Source organism: Siphateles boraxobius, unplaced genomic scaffold (assembly GCF_051911475.1).
Source record: "Siphateles boraxobius isolate OS27281-9 unplaced genomic scaffold, OSU_SipBor_1 53, whole genome shotgun sequence".
NCBI classification, from domain to species: domain Eukaryota; kingdom Metazoa; phylum Chordata; class Actinopteri; order Cypriniformes; family Leuciscidae; genus Siphateles; species Siphateles boraxobius.
The window spans coordinates 10,818,464-10,838,889 of record NW_027509175.1 but is presented as its reverse complement, the minus strand read 5'-3'; the positions used below and the strand labels follow the sequence as shown (position 1 = coordinate 10,838,889).

Sequence of the window (20,426 nt, the reverse complement as noted above, 5' to 3'; positions counted from 1 at the left end):
CACATAGCAAAATGAATAAAAAAAAACTAAAATTAAAAAAGAATTTTTTTTTAATAATAATATATAAATAATTCTAAAATAAAAGCATAATATAATGCATTCATAATATAGCAATTTGAGTGAGAGCAGGTTTTTTAATCATCATACATCTTTTACTGTACTAGGTACTGGTTTCTCAAAGGATTACATTTTAATTTGCGCACCTAAAGCACATGTATACCCTCGTCATGAAACGCACCTGAGTCACACTGTGTTTGCCCGCGCGTGAGTGTGCCCGAGATCTCCTTGCCATCTTTGTCCACACAACAGCAGTTCCCGGTGCTGTCCCAGTACTGCCTGGGCAGATAGTTGCCCTGTGCGTCACACTGAGGCCGGAAGAATCCGGGTATCACCGGGCGCTCATGCTCCAGCTTACACTTGCTCTCCACTTCAACAGCTGCAGAGACACGCGTGTCACATGGAGATCTGCATGAGGGATGTGTGTGTGTGTGTGTGTGTCTCACCTGGGCATCAGTCTAACACCTTGTGACAGAACATGAAGAATTAGCAAGAGCTTGTGATACGGTGATACTATATTGAGATTTTTATTTATTGGTTGTATGTACTTTTTTATTTGTTAAATATTTGAATATATTTAGGGCCCGAGCACCGATGGTGAGAAGACCCTATTGGATCTGCTCCGTTTATTCTTCTTCTCCAAAGTGAATCGCCTTTTTGAAAGGACAAAAATCAGGAAAGAACCCCCATAACACTCAACCCCATTAACTTACTAGCTTAAAAATCTAAGCTGAATTACAATTTGCCATGCCAGTGGGCTGAGTCTCCTCATGGGTAGTGTGCTGAATACCCTCAAGGGTACGGACTGGGTAACGTCCTTTCATGGGAATGACTTTAACACTTACTTGGTTCCTGGGCGCAGACCCTGGAGAACCACACTGTTATCACGACCACTTAGGGCTGGTATAAGTGAAACATCCATGCTTGTTGAGAATTACACAATTATTTGCATGATGCACAAACAGATTAAACAATGCCAAGGAATTGCATTACTGGATTTTCTTAGTAATTATTAGCTCTATATTAAAAGCAAAAGTCTTTGTGTATCTGTACAGGGTATGTGTGATGCATCTAAAAGGATCTGCAGCATTTAACAAGAGCAGCAGGATTATATGGTGCAGTGGACATAGTTCAGGGCTGGAGACTAAACATTTGAGTGAATACTGGCATCAGGTTGGAGCCCTGTGCGGAGTAAGCCATTAGTTATCACCACTGTGGCCTTGAGCATTAACAATGGACCAATAGTGGTTTGGCTTCCACATAACGTATATAACATGCCATCTGGTGAGATGTGCTTGTTCCTATTCAGTGCCTGTCATCGCTTGTATTAAAAGCAGCAAATAGCAAGCATACACGTATAACATGTAACACCTCTTTACACCTCTTTTTGGCTGGGTGTCTTGACAGGGTGAATTCATAAATCTACAGGTCCATGATAATCAGGTGATGCTCTGGATCAGTCATGGTGGTTTTGATCCAGCATAGCATGGCTTGAACTTACCTGTAATTATCTTATTACTATACTGTTCACAATACATTAGGTCTTACCTTGCGTAATGGTGGTTGAGACAGGCTCACTTTCTAGGTGGTTTTTAACAATGTAGACACTGACATTGTATTCAACTCCAGGACTCAGGTTGTCAAGAGTACATGAGGTTTCTTCCGCTTGAACAATCTCCTCTAGAGTAGTTCCACGCTGCCCATTGGTTGGTGTGCACGTCACTCTATAGCCAGTTATATCTAAGAGGATAAAGGGGATATTTCAAGTATAACAAATAGAATTGGACACTTACGAAATACCATTGTGAAGGTACTATGGTTGAGAGACGGTAATACCATTTGATTACCATATTCATATACAATAGGGTTAGGTTAATTATGTATATATAAAGAACACCATGGTGTTGCTAACAGACAGTAGGCGCGTTTCCATTACAGATTTGCGCAAAACTTTTGCGAAAACTTTTTTTCTCTCTTAACGTCAACAAAAAACTATTGTGAAATGACGGCGTTTCCATCAACCGATGTTATGCGACTAAAACATCACTTTTTCGTCTCGCGATAGGTCATTCCAAAAATCATGGCGACGGATGTTGGTAGGTTTACGTATATCCCAGCCACTGCACTGACCATTATTATTAATCAAAGGAGACATATGTGCGTTATCCAAACATTAATGGAAAGGAAGGGCCCTTATAGAGAGCGGCTGGTGTTTCTGGGTGTTTTTCCCTCATATCTGCTGCGAGGTCTTGACTGTGGCATTTCTTTGAGGTTTAGAATACATTATTCCTGTAATTCTACTGTATTTTGTGAATTTAATAAAGAACTCTGTCTCGTATTCTGTCCAAACATACCGCGCCATCTACGTCGGGTGATCTGTAAATGCGCAAGAACTGTTTCCATTGCAGTTTTGCGAAATATTTGTTTTTCGAATCGCCTGAAAAACCACCTCATGTGAGCGTAAAAACCTTTTTGCGATAAATAGGAGTTTTTGAGGTGAATTCACGTGTTTCCATTGGACGTATTTTCAATTCGCAATTTCAATTTGCGCAATTTGAAGGGTAATGGAAACGCGGCTAGTGTGTAGGGTTTAACATGTACAAAAAACAGAAAAAGGCTAGAATGAAACGCACTAAATGTAATAACACAACAAACAGATGAAAGAAAAATAAACAGACAAAGAATAGTGGGAGCAAAGGATGATTCCCAAGGAGAAGTAATGGGATACAATTAAACCTAAATATTTGCAACCAATCACACATACACAGCCTGGCCAAGGTCTAATAGCATGCTTCAAAGAAAGGGTGTACAAGGATAAGAAGTGGGTGTACAGTCAATATTTACCCGGACTTTTGGTTCTGCTCCATCTGACATTGAGGTTGCCAGTGACAGGGTTAGACACCACATTCAGGTCAGTTGGTGGGGATAGGGCTATTGTGGCAGAGCAAAGAGGTTCAACAAAAGTAAAGTTCAACATAGAAAATGTACCTACTACTTTAAGCCCTACAATACAGGCTAAAAGTCTCTTGAATAACATTTCATTTAATCTCTGTCAGAGGTCTAGCAATAAACCAACAAGGCTTTTTGCTCTCTAACATTTAGAGCTTTCTGACAAAGTAGGATTGACTTGATTTAGACTTATCAGTAACTTACATGTCACAACTTTATTTGTGATAGGTTTGCCACGATTTCGGCCATTGAATAGGGGCTGCAAGCTGTAGGTATACACCAATCCTGGAGTCAGACCAGAAAAGTAAATGGTGCCATCCCCAGAGGTCACATCTCTGGGAGCCTCTCCACCTTGGCTGGGCCTCACAGACATCTGAGAGAAGGACACAATTTTAGACTATCTTAAGACAGGAAGTCAAAGTTGAAACATCACAGGGAAAAACATAAGTTTTTTGTTCTGAAAATGTTTTACACAACACAATTTTTTTGCTAATGTGAAAACCAGCAAATTGTAAATAAAGTTTTATACCCTGTAGCTGTATCGTGCTATAGGGGTCCAGGTAATGATGATGGCCGTGTCGGTGACATCAGTGGTGATTTGAGGAGCATTACCTGTTGGCTGAGCTAGAGAACAAAAGCAAAAGAGGACAATTAAGATGGACACTCCTTGGAGGGGACTATTACTCTTGTTTCACCGCAGGAGAAAAGGTTCCGCACATGTTCTGAAGGCATCAGTGACTCCTTCACTGAGCATGTTCCATTGCTCTGAGTGCAGAGTGACTCTGTACTCAGTATCAGGCTGAAGCTTGCTGAGCTTGTATTGAGACTCGTGGCCTGGGATCCTCAGCTGTTTGGGGCTGGAGCTGCCGATGCTGATGAATAGGCGATAACCTGTGACCTGAGCTCTGGGGACAGACCAGATGACCAGAGCACTGTCATCAGTGATATCAGTGAAGCGCAGGTCGGTAGGGGCATCAGGCTCTGAGGGAGGAGAATGTTGAATTGATGTTTACATAGGCAATGTAATTAAATCTTTGACATAGATGGTATGTATGACATACTCATAACTATAAACAGATTTAGCAACTTTTTTTAGTTGCACTTTAGATCATGAACAGCTCAAAGACAAATGTATGAATGTCACGTACTCGTAGATTTCTCCCCAACCAAAGGTTCACTCTCCACTCCTCCGATGACTGAATAAATATGGAAGCGGTAGAGTGTGCCAGGGTGCAAGTGCGTGAGCTCGGCATAAGCATTTTGCGTCACAGGAAGCTGAAGGGGTCTCTGGGCCTGGCCATCTGTGCTTACAGGCGCAAAGGTCACGCGGTATCCTGAGACCACATTAGGAGGACCAGTCCAGGTGATGGTGATCTTGACATCGGTAACTTCATAAAACTGCAGGTCTGTGGGAGCTTTGACCTCCTCTGTTAATAAGGTGGAGAGCAAAATTGCAATCTTTCAGTGCTCTACTACAAGGAAAGGTATGAATGATCAGTAATGTAAACACAAGAGTAATTTGGGCAAGCTAGGATTAGGAGTCTGTTCAAAGCAAAGTATAAGCAAAAAAATAGGGATGATTAGTTTAACAAGTACCACCACTGAATATTTATTTAAAAGCAATGTCTATATCCGCTGCTGAACAATTGCTGGCAATTGCAGCACTAAATCTTCCAGCTCAGGCATTTGCTATTGTCAGCTCTCAGCGTGAGGAGGCAGAGAACTGGCAAACATCTTTACACGTGAGTGAGAAACGTCACTGAGTAGGGAACGGAGACGTTACGTCGGATGACGACGAATGGGGTTTCGCTTAGAACACCCATCGATTTCGAGTATTACAAAAAGAGCCAATGGCAAAGAAATACCATGGGTCTGCGGAATTTGCATAGCGTAACTCCGCCCCACCTCGTGGGTATAAAAGGAGGAAGCCGGCAACATGCAGATATGTTTCTTCGCTGAGGAGCCAAGACTGAGCTCAGGCGATCCCCACGGTACAGCGGAAAGTGGCAGGCAGACGTAACGCCTCCGTTCCCTACTCAGGGAACGAGGGTTACATATGTAACCGAGACGTTCCCTTTCGTTGTCACTCCGAGTTACGTCGGATGACGATGAATGGGGTTACCAGTCTAATCATGCCACCTTCTCGGCTGTCTTCCAGTGCCCTGCGTAAATCTGACTGGCACGGACGAAGGACTCCTATTTAGCACAGGAATACCAAGGTACACTGGGGAGCATATCCCATAGCTTAGAGGAAATATGCAATTATTGCCAACCCAGAGGGGGGGGACTTAGAGAATACACATATGGCCCGGAGGGATGGATATGTTGAACACTGGGGTGTCCAGCCGCAGGTGGAATATTTCAACCCCAGGGGTGGCAAGGTGGCTTGCCAAGGGAAAGACACATGCTCAGAGAGGCTTACAGTGGAAATACACATGTGGGGGTCGCTCAGAGGAGGGACCATGCACACGGGAGACACCTAGCCGACGAGCAGGCAATAGACACTGGCGCCGACGTCAGGAGTGCTGGAGGAACTCAGGGCTTTCAGAGAAGCTCACCTGAGGAGAAATCGCACGTATCCAGTCCGTGGAGTGGAATGGCGAGCAAGCGAAGACACCTGAGCGGGCCCAGTACTAGCTGGTTGAAGCGAGTACATGAGAGGACACTGGCTCCACTCGGAGATTGTAGAATCTGGCGAATGTGTTAGGTGTCGCCCAGCCTGCAGCTCTGCAGATGTCTGTTAGCGAGGCGCCATGCGCTAGAGCCCAAGAGGACCCCACACTCTGAGTGGAGTGGGTAGTCACACCAAGGGGGCACGGTCGACCTTGCTGCTGGTATGCCAAAGCAATGGCGTCCACTATCCAGTGAGACAACCTTTGCTTGGAGAGAGCCTTTCCCTTAAGCTTAACAGCGCAACCCTGACCTTGCGCAAGGTCTGTGCAGAAGGCTCACTGGGGGGAACGCATACTTGCGGCCCTGCAGCCAGCTGTGCGCCAGAGCATCCGTGCCGAGCGTGCCCTCGGTCAGGGAATAAAACTGGGCGCAATGGGTCGAGTCGTGAGAGGCAATGGCGTCCACTATCCAGTGAGACAACCTTTGCTTGGAGAGAGCCTTTCCCTCCACCATAACAGACCAAGAGCTGGTCTTAGGTCCTGAAACACTGCGTTCTGTCTACATAGGCGCGGAGAGCGCGTACTGGACAGAGCAGTGCCAAGGCTGGGTCTGCCTCCTCCAGGGGCAGCGCTTGCAGGTTCACCGCCTGGTCCCGGACGGGAGTGGTAGTAACCTTGGGCACATATCCAGGCCGGGGTCTCAGGATCATGTGAGAGTAAGCCGGCCCGAATTCCAGGGACGCTTCGTCAACAGAGAATACGTGCAGGTCCCCTATCCTCTTGATGGGGGCCAGTGCAACCAGGAGCGCTGTCTTTATAGACAGGAATTTAAGCTTGACTGATTGCAGGGGCTCAAATAGAGCACTCTTCAGGGCAGTTAGAAACACTCAGAGGTCCCAAGAGGGAACGAGAGGAGGGCGAGGCGGATTTAGTCTCCTCAGGAACCTGATGACCAGGTCGTGCTTCCCCACCGATTTACCTTCGATGAGGTCATGGTGTGCGGCAATGGCGGCAACATAGACCTTCAGGGTGGAGTGAGACAGCCTTCGCTCCAACCCCTGTTGAAGGAAGGAAAGCACAACGCTGATCGAGCATCTCCGGGGGTCTTCTCGGTGAGAAGAGCACCAGCTGACGAAGAGGTTCCACTTCAACGCATAGACGTGTCTCGTGGACGACGCCCTAGCGGAAGTGATGGTAGCCACCACCGCTGGTGGTAGGGTACTCAAACCTGCCTCGTCCCATCCAGGAGCCACACGTGGAGGTTCCAGAGATCGGGACGAGGGTGCCATAGGGTGCCCCGTCCCTGAGAAAGAAGGTCCTTCCTCAGAGGGATCGGCCAGGGAGGTGCTGTCACGAGGAGTACTAGTTCGGGGAACCAGGTCCGGTTGGGCCAGTAAGGGGCAATCTGAATGACCTGCTCCCTCGTCCTCCCTGACCTTGCGCAAGGTCTGTGCAAGAAGGCTCACTGGGAGGAACGCATACTTGCGGCCCTGCAGCCAGCTGTGCGCCAGAGCATCCGTGCCGAGCGTGCCCTCGGTCAGGGAATAAAACTGGGCGCAATGGGTCGAGTCGTGAGAGGCAAACAGATCTATCTGTGCGTCCCCGAACTGGTCCCAATCACCTGAACAGACTGGGGATTGAGTCGCCATTCTCCAGGGAGGGGCTGAAGCCGTGAGAGCTCGTCGGCTGCACAGTTAAGGACTCCGGGAATGAAAATGGCTCGAAGCGACCTCAGATGCTTCTGACTCCATAAGAGGAGGTCGCGGGCGAGTTGCGACATACGGCGCGAGCGTAGACCACCTTGACGGTTGATGTACGCTACTGTGGCCGTATTGTCTGATCGGACTAGTACGTGTTGACCCCTGAGCAGCGCCCGGAAGTGGTGCAGGGCAAGGCGTACTGCCAGCAACTCGAGGCAATAGACCTGCCATACTGCTCAACACTACATGCGAGAATCACTGAGCTTCAGGAGCAACCTTGCTCAACACCTAAGTGTGAAGAAATTCACTGAACTTCAGGAGCATTTCTGCTCAACACCTGGTGTGATAAATCTCACTGAATTTTTCAGGAGCATTTCTGCTCAACATGAGAGTGTGACAGCATGTCCTTTGCGCATGGCGCCCCAGCCCGTGGAGGCATCTGTTGAGACAACATGCCGGGAAGCTCGTTCCAGGGGCACTCGGACCCGTAGAAAACTGAGGTTCGACCACGGGGTGAGGACTGACGGCAGGTCGGAGTAACTGGTACTCGGAGGGTGGCGTGTTGTCATGCCCACCTCGGGACTCGGTTGCGAAGCCAAAGCTGAAGCGGTCTCATATGAAGCAATCTGAGCGGCGTACCGCGGCTGCAGATGCCATATGCCCCAGGAGCCTCTGAAAAAACTTCAGTGGAACCGCACTCTTGCGCTTGATAGTCAGCAATGGCTGAGTGGAGAAGGCGACCAAGTCCATACCGAGAAAAGAGCTCCTCTGCACGGGGCAAAGTTTACTCCTTTCCCAGTTGACCCGAAGCACTGGGTCCCTGTATTCGCAAACCTGGTCTCAGGAGTGAGCTTAAGACAGCCAGTCACCGAGATAGTTCAGGATGCGAACCCCGTGTTCCCATGGAGGAACAAGGGCTGCCTCAACAACCTTGTGAAAGCGCGAGGAGACAGGGCTAGCCTGAATGGGAGAACAGCGTACTGATATGCGCGCGCCCTGACAGCAAACCGTAGGTATGGTCTGAGTCGAAGGAGAACAGAGACGTAAAAGTAGGCGTCCTTCAGGTCGATCGCTGCAAACCAATCCTGTGGCCGCACACACAGAAATGCGTTTGGCCAGGAGCATCTTGAACGGCAGCCTGTGAAGGGAGCGGTTCAGATGCGTAGGTCCAGGATTGGCCGTAACCCACCAGACTTCTCCGGGACAATGAGGTAGGGGCTGTAAACCCGGACCTCATTTCGGCTTGACGGACAGTCTCAATCCCACCCTTCGCCAGTAGGGTAGCAACCTCCGCTCTCATGATAGGGGCATAGCCATCGACCAAAGTGGAGCGGACTCCCCTAAAGCGGGGAGGAGACCGTGCGAACTGAATCGCATAGCCGAGCCGATGGTTCGCGCGACCCGGCGGAACAGATAGGGAAGCTCTAGGCAGGCTCCCAACTGTGCCAGTGGCGTCAAGAATCACAGATATCCCCCCGGTGGTGCAGCGAAGCGGAATGACCGGCCCAGACGTGGACGGCATAGCGGCCCGGTGTGGGGGCAAGGTCAAAACCGCACCCTGACAGAGGAGGCCAGGGAAGGACCAGCGTTCCACGGGGGCCTGCTCTGTCAGGAGTCTGGCGACAGAGAGGGACAGGGTCGAAACGGTCCGTGGACGGCACGCCGTGTCAACCGCGTCTGGGACAGAGGGGGGGAGGAGAGCACGGCTTGGGGCGGCGATCTGTGTCGTCCGAGAACTCTGTATGCTCAGAGACGAGAGAGTCAGCTCTTTCTGAATAAGGATTCTTCCCCAGCCCTCCACCGGGGAAAGGAGTGGCCCTGCTACCAACTCCTGGAAAGAACTGAGTCTCATCTCTGAGCAGCCCATCTCAAAAGTGGCGCTTAACCCGGCGTTTAGCGGGGGGCAGGGCTGGAGAGGGCTGAGGCAGCCCCCCTACGGTCTTCCAGAGCCAGGCCCGGGTGAACGGGCGGGGTTGGAACCGTTGGAGGGCGCCTTCGGCGGTGGGCAGACTGAGGGATCTGAGCGGACGGCTGGGCCGTCAGGCAGAATAACCTCAATCTGCTCACAGGCGGTTGAGAAGTGTTGGGCAGAAGCACTCGCCGAAGAGGCCGACCTGGGAGATGGGGGTGTCGAGCAGACGGGTCCGCCCGAAATCGTGCACATCAGACCGGTCAGCCCCAGAATGGTGAACATCACCTGACCCCGAGAGCGTACGGCCACTTTCGTCGCTCGGAGAGCAAGGTCAGTGGCGGCGCGCAGCTCACTGAAGAGCCTCGGGTCAGTCCCGCCCTCCTGCATGTCCATGAGCATCTGGGTCAGGTAGACCAGCAGAACGGTCATGGGATGCAGTGAGGCGGCTGCCTGTCCTGTGGCACTATAGGATTTCGCCACAGATTAGTGTAGACGAAAAGAACTACAGGGTTTGGACGGGTGCTTAGGATTGCGCCGGGAAGCACTCTGAGGACACAGTAGCATAGCAACAGAGCGTTCAACCGGGGGGACCCCAGTGTACCCATGGGCAGGGGGCCCTGAGGGGAGGAAAGGCGGATGAGACCAACGAGCGGACCCGTGATCTCATCATGCAGGGTTTGCCGTGGACGTGGGTCGGCGGCCTCACCCAAAAACCAATCGTCCCGGGAAAGCATGGCCGTCATCTCCGGATCAGACTCAGGCACAGCCGTATGCACACCAGAGGGTGGCAGCTGTGACGAGTCGTCATTTCCAGAAGAATCAAGCCCACCTAGTGATGCTGCTACAGACACAGCATCATCCTCTGTAGCTTCAAATGAAAACACACGGGCCAACCGAGGGTAGACTCGTGGAATCATCAGTTCACTAGCGGGCACCGTCATTAAAGAGGGGGGCTGGGGTTGCGGATGATCATGATCAAAGCCCAAACACACTAGACAGCGCTCGTGCCCATCAGAGTCCGATACCAGTCCGCTGCAACCAGAAATGCACGGGCAAGCCGTCTTTAAAAAGACGTGCCGCGTGCGAGCTCTTTTATGAGAGGAGAAAAAACTCTGCGATGTTGAAGCGCACAGGTAGACACACACACACTGGCAGATCGCCGTCACACCAACACCGGAGAGAGAAGCTCGTCTCGTAGAGCGAAGTCAGAGATGACTGTGGAGTGAAGAAATACTCTTGGCTCCGAAGCGAAAACATATCTGCATGTTGCCGGCTTCCTCCTTTTATACCCACGGGGTGGGGCGGAGTTACGCTATGCAAATTCCGCAGACCCATGGCATTTCTTTGCCATTGGCTCGTTTTGTAATACTCGAAGTCGATAGGTGTTCTAAGCGAAATCCCATTCGTTGTCATCCAACGTAACTCGGAGTGACAACGAAAGGGAACTTGAGCTAGCTTAGAGAAATTGAGTAAATAAAGTTGTTTGAACTAAAATGCAGACATAAAATACTAGGAGTGTGTGGGTGTTAAACATTTTGACACAATCAGAAGTAAGAATACACATGTTGAACTAACTGAAAATAAGAGGGGCAGCAGAAATCTATAAAAACAAAAATAAACTGGGAGGTGCAGCTTGCAACATGGCTCAACATTTCCTCTGTCTCCAAATAATTTCCTGTCACTTCCTACTATATCTTGTAATTAAAGAAGATCACAAAAAAGGATATTCTGAACTCTTACCAGGCTGTTGCTCTCCAGTGGTGCTAACCTGTAGGACCAAAGGTTCACTCTCCAAGTTTTCTTTCACTGAGTAAATACTGATATTGTATGACAAGCCAGGTTGAAGGTCACCCAGTTTCACAGTTGTTTGAGTCTTAGGGAGGATGAGCTCAGCACTGCTGCCCTCGAGTGAGGGTCTGTACACCACACGATAGTATGCACACACATTATATGAAAAATTGTTGATGCCTATTCCACATTCATGTACATTATTAGCAGACATACTAAAAATGCAACTTAAGAATACAATAAATATCTTAATATCTTAATTCACAAATGTTGGTACACAAATTTACTCACCAGTTATAGGTGCTTGGGGTTTGGACCAACTTATCATGATGGATGTATCCTGGACATTTGAGACCTCATGATTGGTTGGAGTGTCAGGTGCTGTTAATAGACGGTTCATTTATTCACAAAGAAATTCCTGTGGCAACCCATTCTTAGCATCAAAATTTTAGCAACAAAATCACATCAGAAAATAAACTTTGCTGTTTGCTCTGCAAATGCAATGTGAAAAACACCTAGGCTAAATAAAATAGGGTTTCACTTTATTTTGATGGTCCCTTAAACACATTCTGTTGTCTAGAAGTAACATTGCACCTTCATGTCTACTAACTCTCATTAGAGTATTAGTAGAGTATTAGTAGACTGGTAGGGTTAGGGTTAGAATAAGTTTACATGTAGTTGCAAAGTTACTTATAGTTAACAGACTGTTCAAAAGGGACCATCAAAATAAAGTGTTACCTAGTTTAATTAAATAAAGCAGAATGCTGTTTTTAATGCCTGGTAAGAAATATTCATGGCTTTTAAATTGTCTCAAAAAGTGTATTTTGAGCCCTGTGCACAGTGATGGTCACCTTACCAGTGGTCTGAGATGTTGACAGAATGCGATTTGTTTCTCCTTCTGGATTGACTTCAAAAACTTGGACGTTGTACCTACGGCCAGGCAGAAGATCTTGGATGTTCACTGATGTAGTTGTTCTTGGGAGGTCTGTGTAATGGGAAAAAAAGAGTAATTAATTAATTAACTAATTAAGTCAATTGAAGTCCCTAGAAAACCTGATAATTATACTCATCAAGGGAGTAATCAATTTGTTTAATTCCCAGTAATATACAATTTTTCAACTAGTGGCATGTCTCCAACTATTACTAACCAATCACACGTGGCTGTGCTCCATCCTCTGACAGTTCATATTCCACTCTAAATCCAGACACGGTGTCGGATGCAGATACCCAGGAGATGACGAAGCTGCTGGAGGTGATTTCGGTAACGGACTCTGAGGTGTCCAACTCCGGCTGGGGTTGGGTGGTCTCACCTTCTGCTTTGGCCACTGCAAAAATGGAGAATGATGTTAAATGAAGTTTTCATGTTTTGTTTCAATGGTAAGGTTTTTGAAATTCCTATAGAAAAAAAAAGAAAGAATTGAAGATGATAAAAAGTTAAAAATCTACATACGAGAGGCATACGTAGTGGTGAAGTCAAAGCGAGTGACCTCTCTGGGCCCATAGCGCAGAATGCTGATCAGTTGACCCTCATAGGTCAAACCTGGTTTAAGCCCTGAAATGGTTTAGGAGCTGATGTGGCCAGGAATGGTTGCCTCCTTCCAGGCTCTTTGTGTATTTTTCTGCAAAAGGAAAATGTTAAACACTGAAAAAAATATAGAAAAAAATATTTAGCTAAAAAAATAACAGATTTATACATTTACAAGGCTATACAAAAACAAGTTAATACTGTGCAAGGGTGTTTCTAATACAACGGGTGAGGGAGCGATGGTTAATTTGACATCTTACTTTCTTTTGACTGCTGTAATCAATTTCCATATTGTTTCTGTTTTGGAAATTTGAGTAAAAACTGTAGTGGATTTTTTTCTCTTTTGCAATTTGAGCAAATGGAAACGCAAAAAATGTATTTGCTACCTTCTACCGTTCACTGCTATAGAAGTTTAAACTGACCTTCTGAGAACCCCAGAAATGTGAAAAGTCTGCTTTATTTTGCTTTATTTACAGGCCTTAAAACAGCTCTGACAAATCTTGCAAAAACAAAAACAAAGAGCAGGTATTCACAATATGAAAAATATAAATAATATATATTTCAATATATATATATTGTTTTTTAATGTACTTAATGTACTTGTCCCACTTTAGATAAATTGCCATTTAAATTCCCTACACCCTGGGGAAAAAATTCTAGAAAGCCTATTTCTTTTAGTTAATAAGAACAATGATGCACAATTTTGAAACGTTCCACTGAAATCCATGATTCACTGTGAAGAGCAAATGTGTGTTTTTTAGTTCAAGGACTGTGGTTTGTTTGTGTGTGATGAAATCTCATCCTGTACTTTTAGTATAAGCGATCATCCCTTGTCAAGGGAGGTACACAAACATTCTCTGAAGAGACAAAATGTCTCTCGTTCCAGGAATCTGGATAAAAATCGATGCTGTTGGATTCTTCTTTACTGACATAAAACTATATTACCAGAAAAATCCAGATCTGAAAATCCTCAATGCGAAAATACAAAACAAAAAGACTTACGACTCTCCACTTGAGGATGTATTGCGTAATGTGAGCAGACGAGGGAGCGTTCCATTGGATGGGATGGGAATTCGGCTGATTTCCAGTTTCTGTGATGATGACCCGAACAGGAGCTTTTGAGGAGGAGGATAAACAAATAATGATTGTTAACTGACTGATTAGCTAGTTTTATATTGTAAAGGCCATTTACTCTGAAGTTGTATTTAATTCACAGAGAAGGAAAGGGGAAAAAAGAAGAAAACAGTCTGTTTCACATTAAGAATTTGAAAAGAAGTTTGGATAAGACAGTCGAAACATTTCTGGCCAGATGTCTGAAAATGGAACAAAATGACCCCAGTTTGTCAAGTGAGGGGGGTTAAACAGTACAGAGGATGATTGCATGGGTGCGGTGTTAAAAATCACACCGGTCCATAACATTCTGCACCACTTTACCCTTTATTATCCCCAGGCCTTCACAGAATTTGGTTAATAGCTGAATGCATTTAACGCGGTGAGATCATTTTGAACAATTCTGATGTCCCTTTCACCTCTGGCAGAAAATACATCAGTCTTTCTGGTGTCAAAATCAAAATTATGCTGAAACAGGAAGATGGTCACCCAGATACAAATTCACAGTGACCCTTCAAAAGCACAACCTTCAATATACAGTGTTAAAGACAATCATTTACAGATGGTCTAAGTTAGTACATAGTGCAGCTGTCCTTTTTTGGTTCTGTGAAGGTCGTAAAAATGCTGTTCACACTTTCCTCGAAAAAACGGCAACTGCAAACAAATGGCAACCTGTCTTACATTACTTATTGATACTCCTACAGGCTATTTGGTTGCAAAGAATCACAACTGAACATCAATCCACGGCACTGAAAGCTATAAATGCTGTTTGAGAATCACAAGTTTGCGATAACCATAGACTAAAATAAAACTCTTAACAGTTGCCAAAACCAAAGATTAAAATAAAAATCTAATGTTGTTCAAAGGCATGATTTTCAATAAATAAAGACTAAAATTTCACTCCATTTCTAGCACAAAGCTGTCATTTGTCTGCAGAAGATGTGAAATATACAGTAGTGCACAAGTCATATAAATTACTTTTATGGTACTTTTGGGAGGTTGAAAGCCCTAGTAACTTAAATGTATAATATATCGCTTTTTTTTGTTGAAAATAGAAGCCCAGACATTCTGCTAAACATCTTTAGAAAAAAAAGCTATTTCTGTCCTATCTGCCTAATTTCAAATGGTTAATGTTTCCTCTATAGAGAGGTTAGATGGAGGTTGATCTACATCTGCTGAATTTCAAAGAGGTTGTTAATTGGTAAACGATGGGTGACAGCTCTTTTAGTGGGACCATCTGAGGCTTTTAAAAGAAAAATAAACATGCATAATCAAGTGTTAGTCAAGTTAAAGGAGGGTAATTGTGGGAAAGTGACAGTTGCACAGGTGTTATTTCCAGGTGGGACATGCCCCCACTACTTTTTGCAAAAGTTGATTTTGTCACCACCACTAAAAAATGGCAGGCTTACAACGAAGAAAAGAAACAGCATCTCTAATCCATCTTTCTTTTCAATTTAATTCATACATGTTACAACATAAAGCATTTGCGCCAACCACACTGGCCTGATTTATGAATTTTGTCACAAACATATCAGGATTTATAAACAATAAACGGTGTTCGTATGTGCACAGCACCCACACACAGTTATGATCTCTTACCAGTAGACTGTAGAGGCTCACAGGCCAGTTCTCCAATGCCGTTACCATAGCAGGAACATCTATACGGGACGCCTTGGATGACCTTGTTCCAAGTCTGGCCAATCTGGTAGAACACCATGGTCTCGGGTTCTTGGCACTGGTCTAAAGACAAAGAAAAAATGGTTTGTATAAACAAAGTAAAAATAATAGTTCCCTTTCGTTGTCACTCCGAGTTACGTCGGATGACGACGAATGGGGTTTCGCTTAGAAAGCCTATCAACTTCGAGTATTACAAAACGAGCCAATGGCAAAGAAATGCCATGGGTCTGCGGAATTTGCATGGCGTAACTCCGCCCCACCTCGTGGGTATAAAAGGAGGACGCCGGCAACAGGCAGATATGTTTTCGCTTCGGAGCCAAGTGTAATTCTTCACTCCTTAAGCTATCTCTGATTGTCAGCTTCTTACGAGACGAGCAACTCTCCAGTGTTGGTGTGACGGCGATCTCCCGGCGAGTGCACACTTCCTGCTTATCTGAGCGTGGTTTGCCAGCGAGTGTGTTCTCCGCGGGCGCTTCAGCACTGAGTTTCTCTCACAAAAAGAGCTTGCACGCGGCACGTCTTTTTAAAGATGCCTCGCCCGTGCACTTCTGGTTGCGGTCGACTGGTGTCTGACTCTGATGGGCACGAGCGCTGCTTGGTGTGTTTGGGCTTTGATCACGCTAAAGCACCGCTCGTGGATGAGTCATGTTCTTTCTGTGGGAACATGACCATCGCAACACTTAGATCGAGACTCAAGGATCTCGCAAGAGTGAGAGTCCCCTCATCCACACCCCGATCTAGCGCCTCCTCGAGAGGCTCTACTTCGGCTGGTGGCCAGGGTGATCTGAGGGTGACTGTGTGGAACAAAGCGCCGACTATGTGTCCGTGCCCCGCAGCACCTTCTCCAGTGTTGCAACCCGCGAGCGTTCAGGGGATCCCCGCGGGACCGTCCTTTCAGGTCCCGCGGGTGTCCTTTGGCGCTCCAGAGGAAGATGCGATGTCAATCGCAGCATCACTAGGCGGGTCTGATTCGTCTGGAAGTGACGACTCGTCACAGCTGCCACCCTCGGGTGTGAATACGGCTGTGGCTCAGTCCGATCCAGAGATGACGGCCATGCTTTCCCGGGCGGCCGCGAGCATTGGTTTGGAGTGGAACCCTCCACCCTGCCCTGAGTGCTCGCGGCTGGACGATTGGTTTTTGGGTGCAGCTGCGGCTTCCCGTCCTCAGCCTGCCCCAATACCTTTCTTCCCGGACATGCATGATGAAATCTCGAAGTCCTGGAAGACTCCCATGTCTTCCCGCGACCGCTCGTTGATTTCATCCGCCTTTCCTCCCCTCGATGGGGCAGCCGCCCGTGGGTACACTGGGCCCCCCCCGGTTGAGCGCTCTGTTGCGATGCAGCTGTGTCCTCAGAGTGCTTCTTCTCGCGGCGAGCCTAAGCACCCATCCAAGGCCTGTAAGTTCTCGTCTACCCTAGTGGCGAAGTCCTACAGAGCGGCGGGACAGGCGGCTGCCTCTTTGCATGCCATGGCCACTCTGCAGGTCTATCAGGCGCAGATGCTAAGGGACATGCACGAGGGTAGGACGGACCCAGGGCTCTTCGATGAGCTGCGCGCCGCCACCGACCTCGCCCTCCGGGCGATGAAGGTGACCGCACGCTCCCTGGGTCTGGTGATGTCCACAGCTGTGGTCCAGGAGAGACACCTATGGCTGAACCTGGCTGACATGCGGGACGCTGAGCGCTCTCGCCTGCTCGACTCCCCCATGTCCCAGGCCGGCCTATTCGGCGGTGCGGTGGAGGACTTCGCCCAACAGTTCTCCACCGCCCAGAAACAGACTGAGGCCATTAAGCATATTCTGCCCCGACGGCCCGCTGCTGCCTCCACCCAGCCGACCGGGCAGGTCCCTCAGTCTGTTCGCCGCCGAGGGCGCCCTCCTGCGGCTCCCGCCCCTCCCGCCCGGCCCAAGCAGCAGCCTCCACCCACGCCCGGTCGCAGAGGAAGTCGTAAGAAGGCGCCCCAGTCCTCTCCAGCCCCGCCCCCCGCTAAACGCTGGGTCAAGCGGCGCTCCTGAGACGGGCTGCTCAGGGATGCTGAAAATTACTTCTCAGGAGATGGTAGCAGGACCACTCCTTCCCCCGGAATCTTTTGTTCTCCACTCCCCGCTGCTCACCCACGGGTGAGCACCCTAATTTGGTTAAAAAAAGAAGTAACATTCCCATCCCTGAGCACACAGAGTTCTCGGACGACACGGTGCGCCGCCTCCGAGCCGTGCACCCCTCGTCCCCCTCTGTCCCAGAGCCGGTTGACAGTGCGCGCCGTCCCCGGACCGTGCCGCTCTCTTCCGCCTCTGTCGCCAGCCCCCTGGCAGAGCAGACCCCCGTGGAACGTTCTTCCTTCCCTGGTCTCCTCTGTCAGGGCGCGGTTAATGACTGTGCCCCCACACCGGGCCGCTATGCCGTCCACGTCCGGGCCAGTCATTCCGCCCTGCTGCACCATCGGTGGGAAGTCTGTGGTCCGTATGACCCCGCTGGTACAGTTCTTGGGAGCCTGGCTAGAGCTTCCCCTCCTGTCCCGCTGGGTCACACGGACGATCAGGCTCGGCTACGCGATTCAGTTCGCGCGGTCTCCTCCCCGCTTCAGGGGAGTCCGCTCCACTTTGGTCGGTGGCAACGCCCCTATCATGAGAGCAGAGATCGCCACCCTGCTGGCGAAGGGTGCGATCGAGACCGTCCCTCCGGCCGAGATGAGGACCGGCTTCTACAGCCCGTACTTCATTGTCCCCAAGAAAACCGGTGGGTTACGGCCAATCCTGGACCTGCGTGTGCTGAACCGTTCCCTTCACAGGCTGCCGTTCAAGATGCTCACAGCCAAACACATTCTCGGATGTGTGCGGCCCCAGGATTGGTTTGCAGCAATCGACCTGAAGGACGCCTACTTTCATGTCTCCATTCTCCCTCGACACAGACTGTTCCTTCGGTTTGCCTTCGAGGGGCAGGCATACCAGTACGCGGTTCTCCCTTTCGGGCTAGCCCTGTCTCCTCGCGTCTTCACGAAGGTCGTCGAGGCAGCCCTTGTTCCCCTTCGGGAACACGGGGTTCGCATCCTGAACTACATCGACGACTGGCTGATCCTAGCTCACTCTCGAGACCAGGTATGCGAACACAGGGACCTAGTGCTCCGGCACCTAGCTCGTCTGGGCCTTCGGGTCAACTGGGAAAAGAGCAAACTTTGCCCCATGCAGAGGATCTCATTTCTCGGTATGGATATCGACTCAGTCGCCATGTCCGCGCAGCTTACGAGCGAGCGCGCGCAGTCACTGCTGACTTGCCTGAGACAGTTCGAGGGAAAGAGTACGGTTCCACTGAAACTCTTTCAGAGGCTCCTGGGGCATATGGCATCTGCAGCCGTGGCAACGCCGCTCGGATTGCTTCTTATGAGACCGCTTCGACCGAGTCCCGAGGTGGGCATGGCAACACGGCACCTTCCGAGTAACAGTTACTCCGTCTTGCCGTCAGACCTTCACCCCGTGGTCGGACCTCAGTTTTCTACGGGCCGGAGTGCCCCTGGAACGAGCTTCGCGGCATGTTGTTGTAACGACAGATGCCTCCTCCACGGGCTGGGGTGCCATGTGCAATGGACATGCTGCCGCGGGCTCCTGGACAGGACCCCGCCTCCTCTGGCACATCAATTGCCTCGAGTTGCTGGCCGTACGTCTTGCTTTGCGCCGCTTCCGGGCCGTGCTCAAGAACCAACACGTACTAGTCCGTTCAGACAATACCGCCACTGTAGCGTACATCAACCATCAAGGTGGTCTACGCTCCCGCCGTATGTCGCAACTCGCCCGCCACCTCCTCATATGGAGTCAGAAGCATCTGAGGTCGCTTCATGCCATTTATATCCCCGGAGCCCTGAACTGTGCAGCCGACGAGCTCTCACGGCTTCAGCCCCTCCCGGGAGATTGGCGACTCCATCCCCAGTCGGTCCAGCTGATTTGGGACCAGTTCAGGGACGCACAGATAGATCTGTTTGCCTCTCACGACTCGACCCATTGCGCCCTGTATTATTCCCTGACCGAGGGCACGCTCGGCACGGATGCACTGGCGCACAGCTGGCCGCGGGGCCGCAAATATGCGTTTCCCCCAGTGAGCCTTCTTGCGCAGACCCTGCGCAAGGTCAGGGAGGACGAGGAGCAGGTCATTCTGGTCGCGCCATACTGGCCCGCCCGGACCTGGTTCTCCGAACTAGTACTCCTCGCGACAGCACCTCCCTGGCCGATTCCCCTGAGGAAGGACCTCCTTTCTCAGGGACGGGGCACCCTATGGCACCCTCGTCCCGATCTCTGGAACCTCCACGTGTGGCTCCTGGACGGGACGAAGCAGGTTTGAGTACCCTTCCACCTACGGTGGCGGCTACCATCACTTCCGCTAGAGCGTCGTCCACGAGACACGTCTACGCGTTGAAGTGGAACCTCTTCGTCAACTGGTGCTCTTCTCACCGAGAAGACCCCCGGAGATGTTCGATTAGTGTCGTGCTTTCCTTCCTTCAAGATAGGCTGGAGCGAAGGCTGTTTCCCTCCACCTTGAAAGTCTATGTTGCCGCTATTGCCGCACACCATGACCCAGTCGAAGGTAAGTCTGTTGGAAGGCACGACCTGATCATCAGGTTCCTGAGAGGAGCGAGGAGACTGAATCCTCCTCGCCCTCCTCTCGTTCCCTCTTGGGACCTCTCAGTGGTTCTAACTGCCCTGCGGAGTGCTCCCTTTGAGCCTTTGCAATCAGTGGAGCTTAAGTTCCTGTCTATGAAGACAGCGCTCCTGGTTGCATTGGCCTCCATCAAGAGGGTGGGGGACTTGCATGCATTCTCCGTTGACGAAGCGTGCCTGGAATTTGGGCCGGCTTACTCTCACGTGATCCTGAGACCCCGGCCTGGATATATGCCCAAGGTTCCTACCACTCCCTTCCGGGACCAGGTGGTGAACCTGCAAGCGCTGCCCCCGGAGGAGGCAGACCCAGCCTTGGCACTGCTCTGTCCAGTACGCGCCCTCCGCGCCTATGTAGACAGGACGCAGTGTTTCAGGACCTCAGACCAGCTCTTTGTCTGTTATGGTGGGAAGCTGAAGGGAAAGGCTCTCTCCAAGCAAAGGTTGTCTCACT

At 49.4% G+C, this 20,426-nt stretch overlaps 1 pseudogene across 1 annotated transcript in view; it reads right to left on the bottom strand.

Moving 5' to 3' along the window:
- Window positions 1-20,426, bottom strand: part of LOC143713996 (fibronectin-like) — a 45,817-nt pseudogene that overhangs the window by 21,449 nt on the left and 3,942 nt on the right. The window contains exons 6-20 of the transcript XR_013195373.1: window positions 15,253-15,393; window positions 13,546-13,658; window positions 12,469-12,637; window positions 12,167-12,343; window positions 11,875-12,003; window positions 11,309-11,399; window positions 10,971-11,164; window positions 4,155-4,433; window positions 3,724-3,987; window positions 3,536-3,630; window positions 3,211-3,379; window positions 2,902-2,988; window positions 1,603-1,797; window positions 797-922; window positions 239-436 (exon numbers count right to left, since the gene is read on the bottom strand). The product of XR_013195373.1 is annotated as a fibronectin-like (transcript). The remainder of the gene's footprint in view (window positions 1-238; window positions 437-796; window positions 923-1,602; window positions 1,798-2,901; window positions 2,989-3,210; window positions 3,380-3,535; window positions 3,631-3,723; window positions 3,988-4,154; window positions 4,434-10,970; window positions 11,165-11,308; window positions 11,400-11,874; window positions 12,004-12,166; window positions 12,344-12,468; window positions 12,638-13,545; window positions 13,659-15,252; window positions 15,394-20,426) is intronic.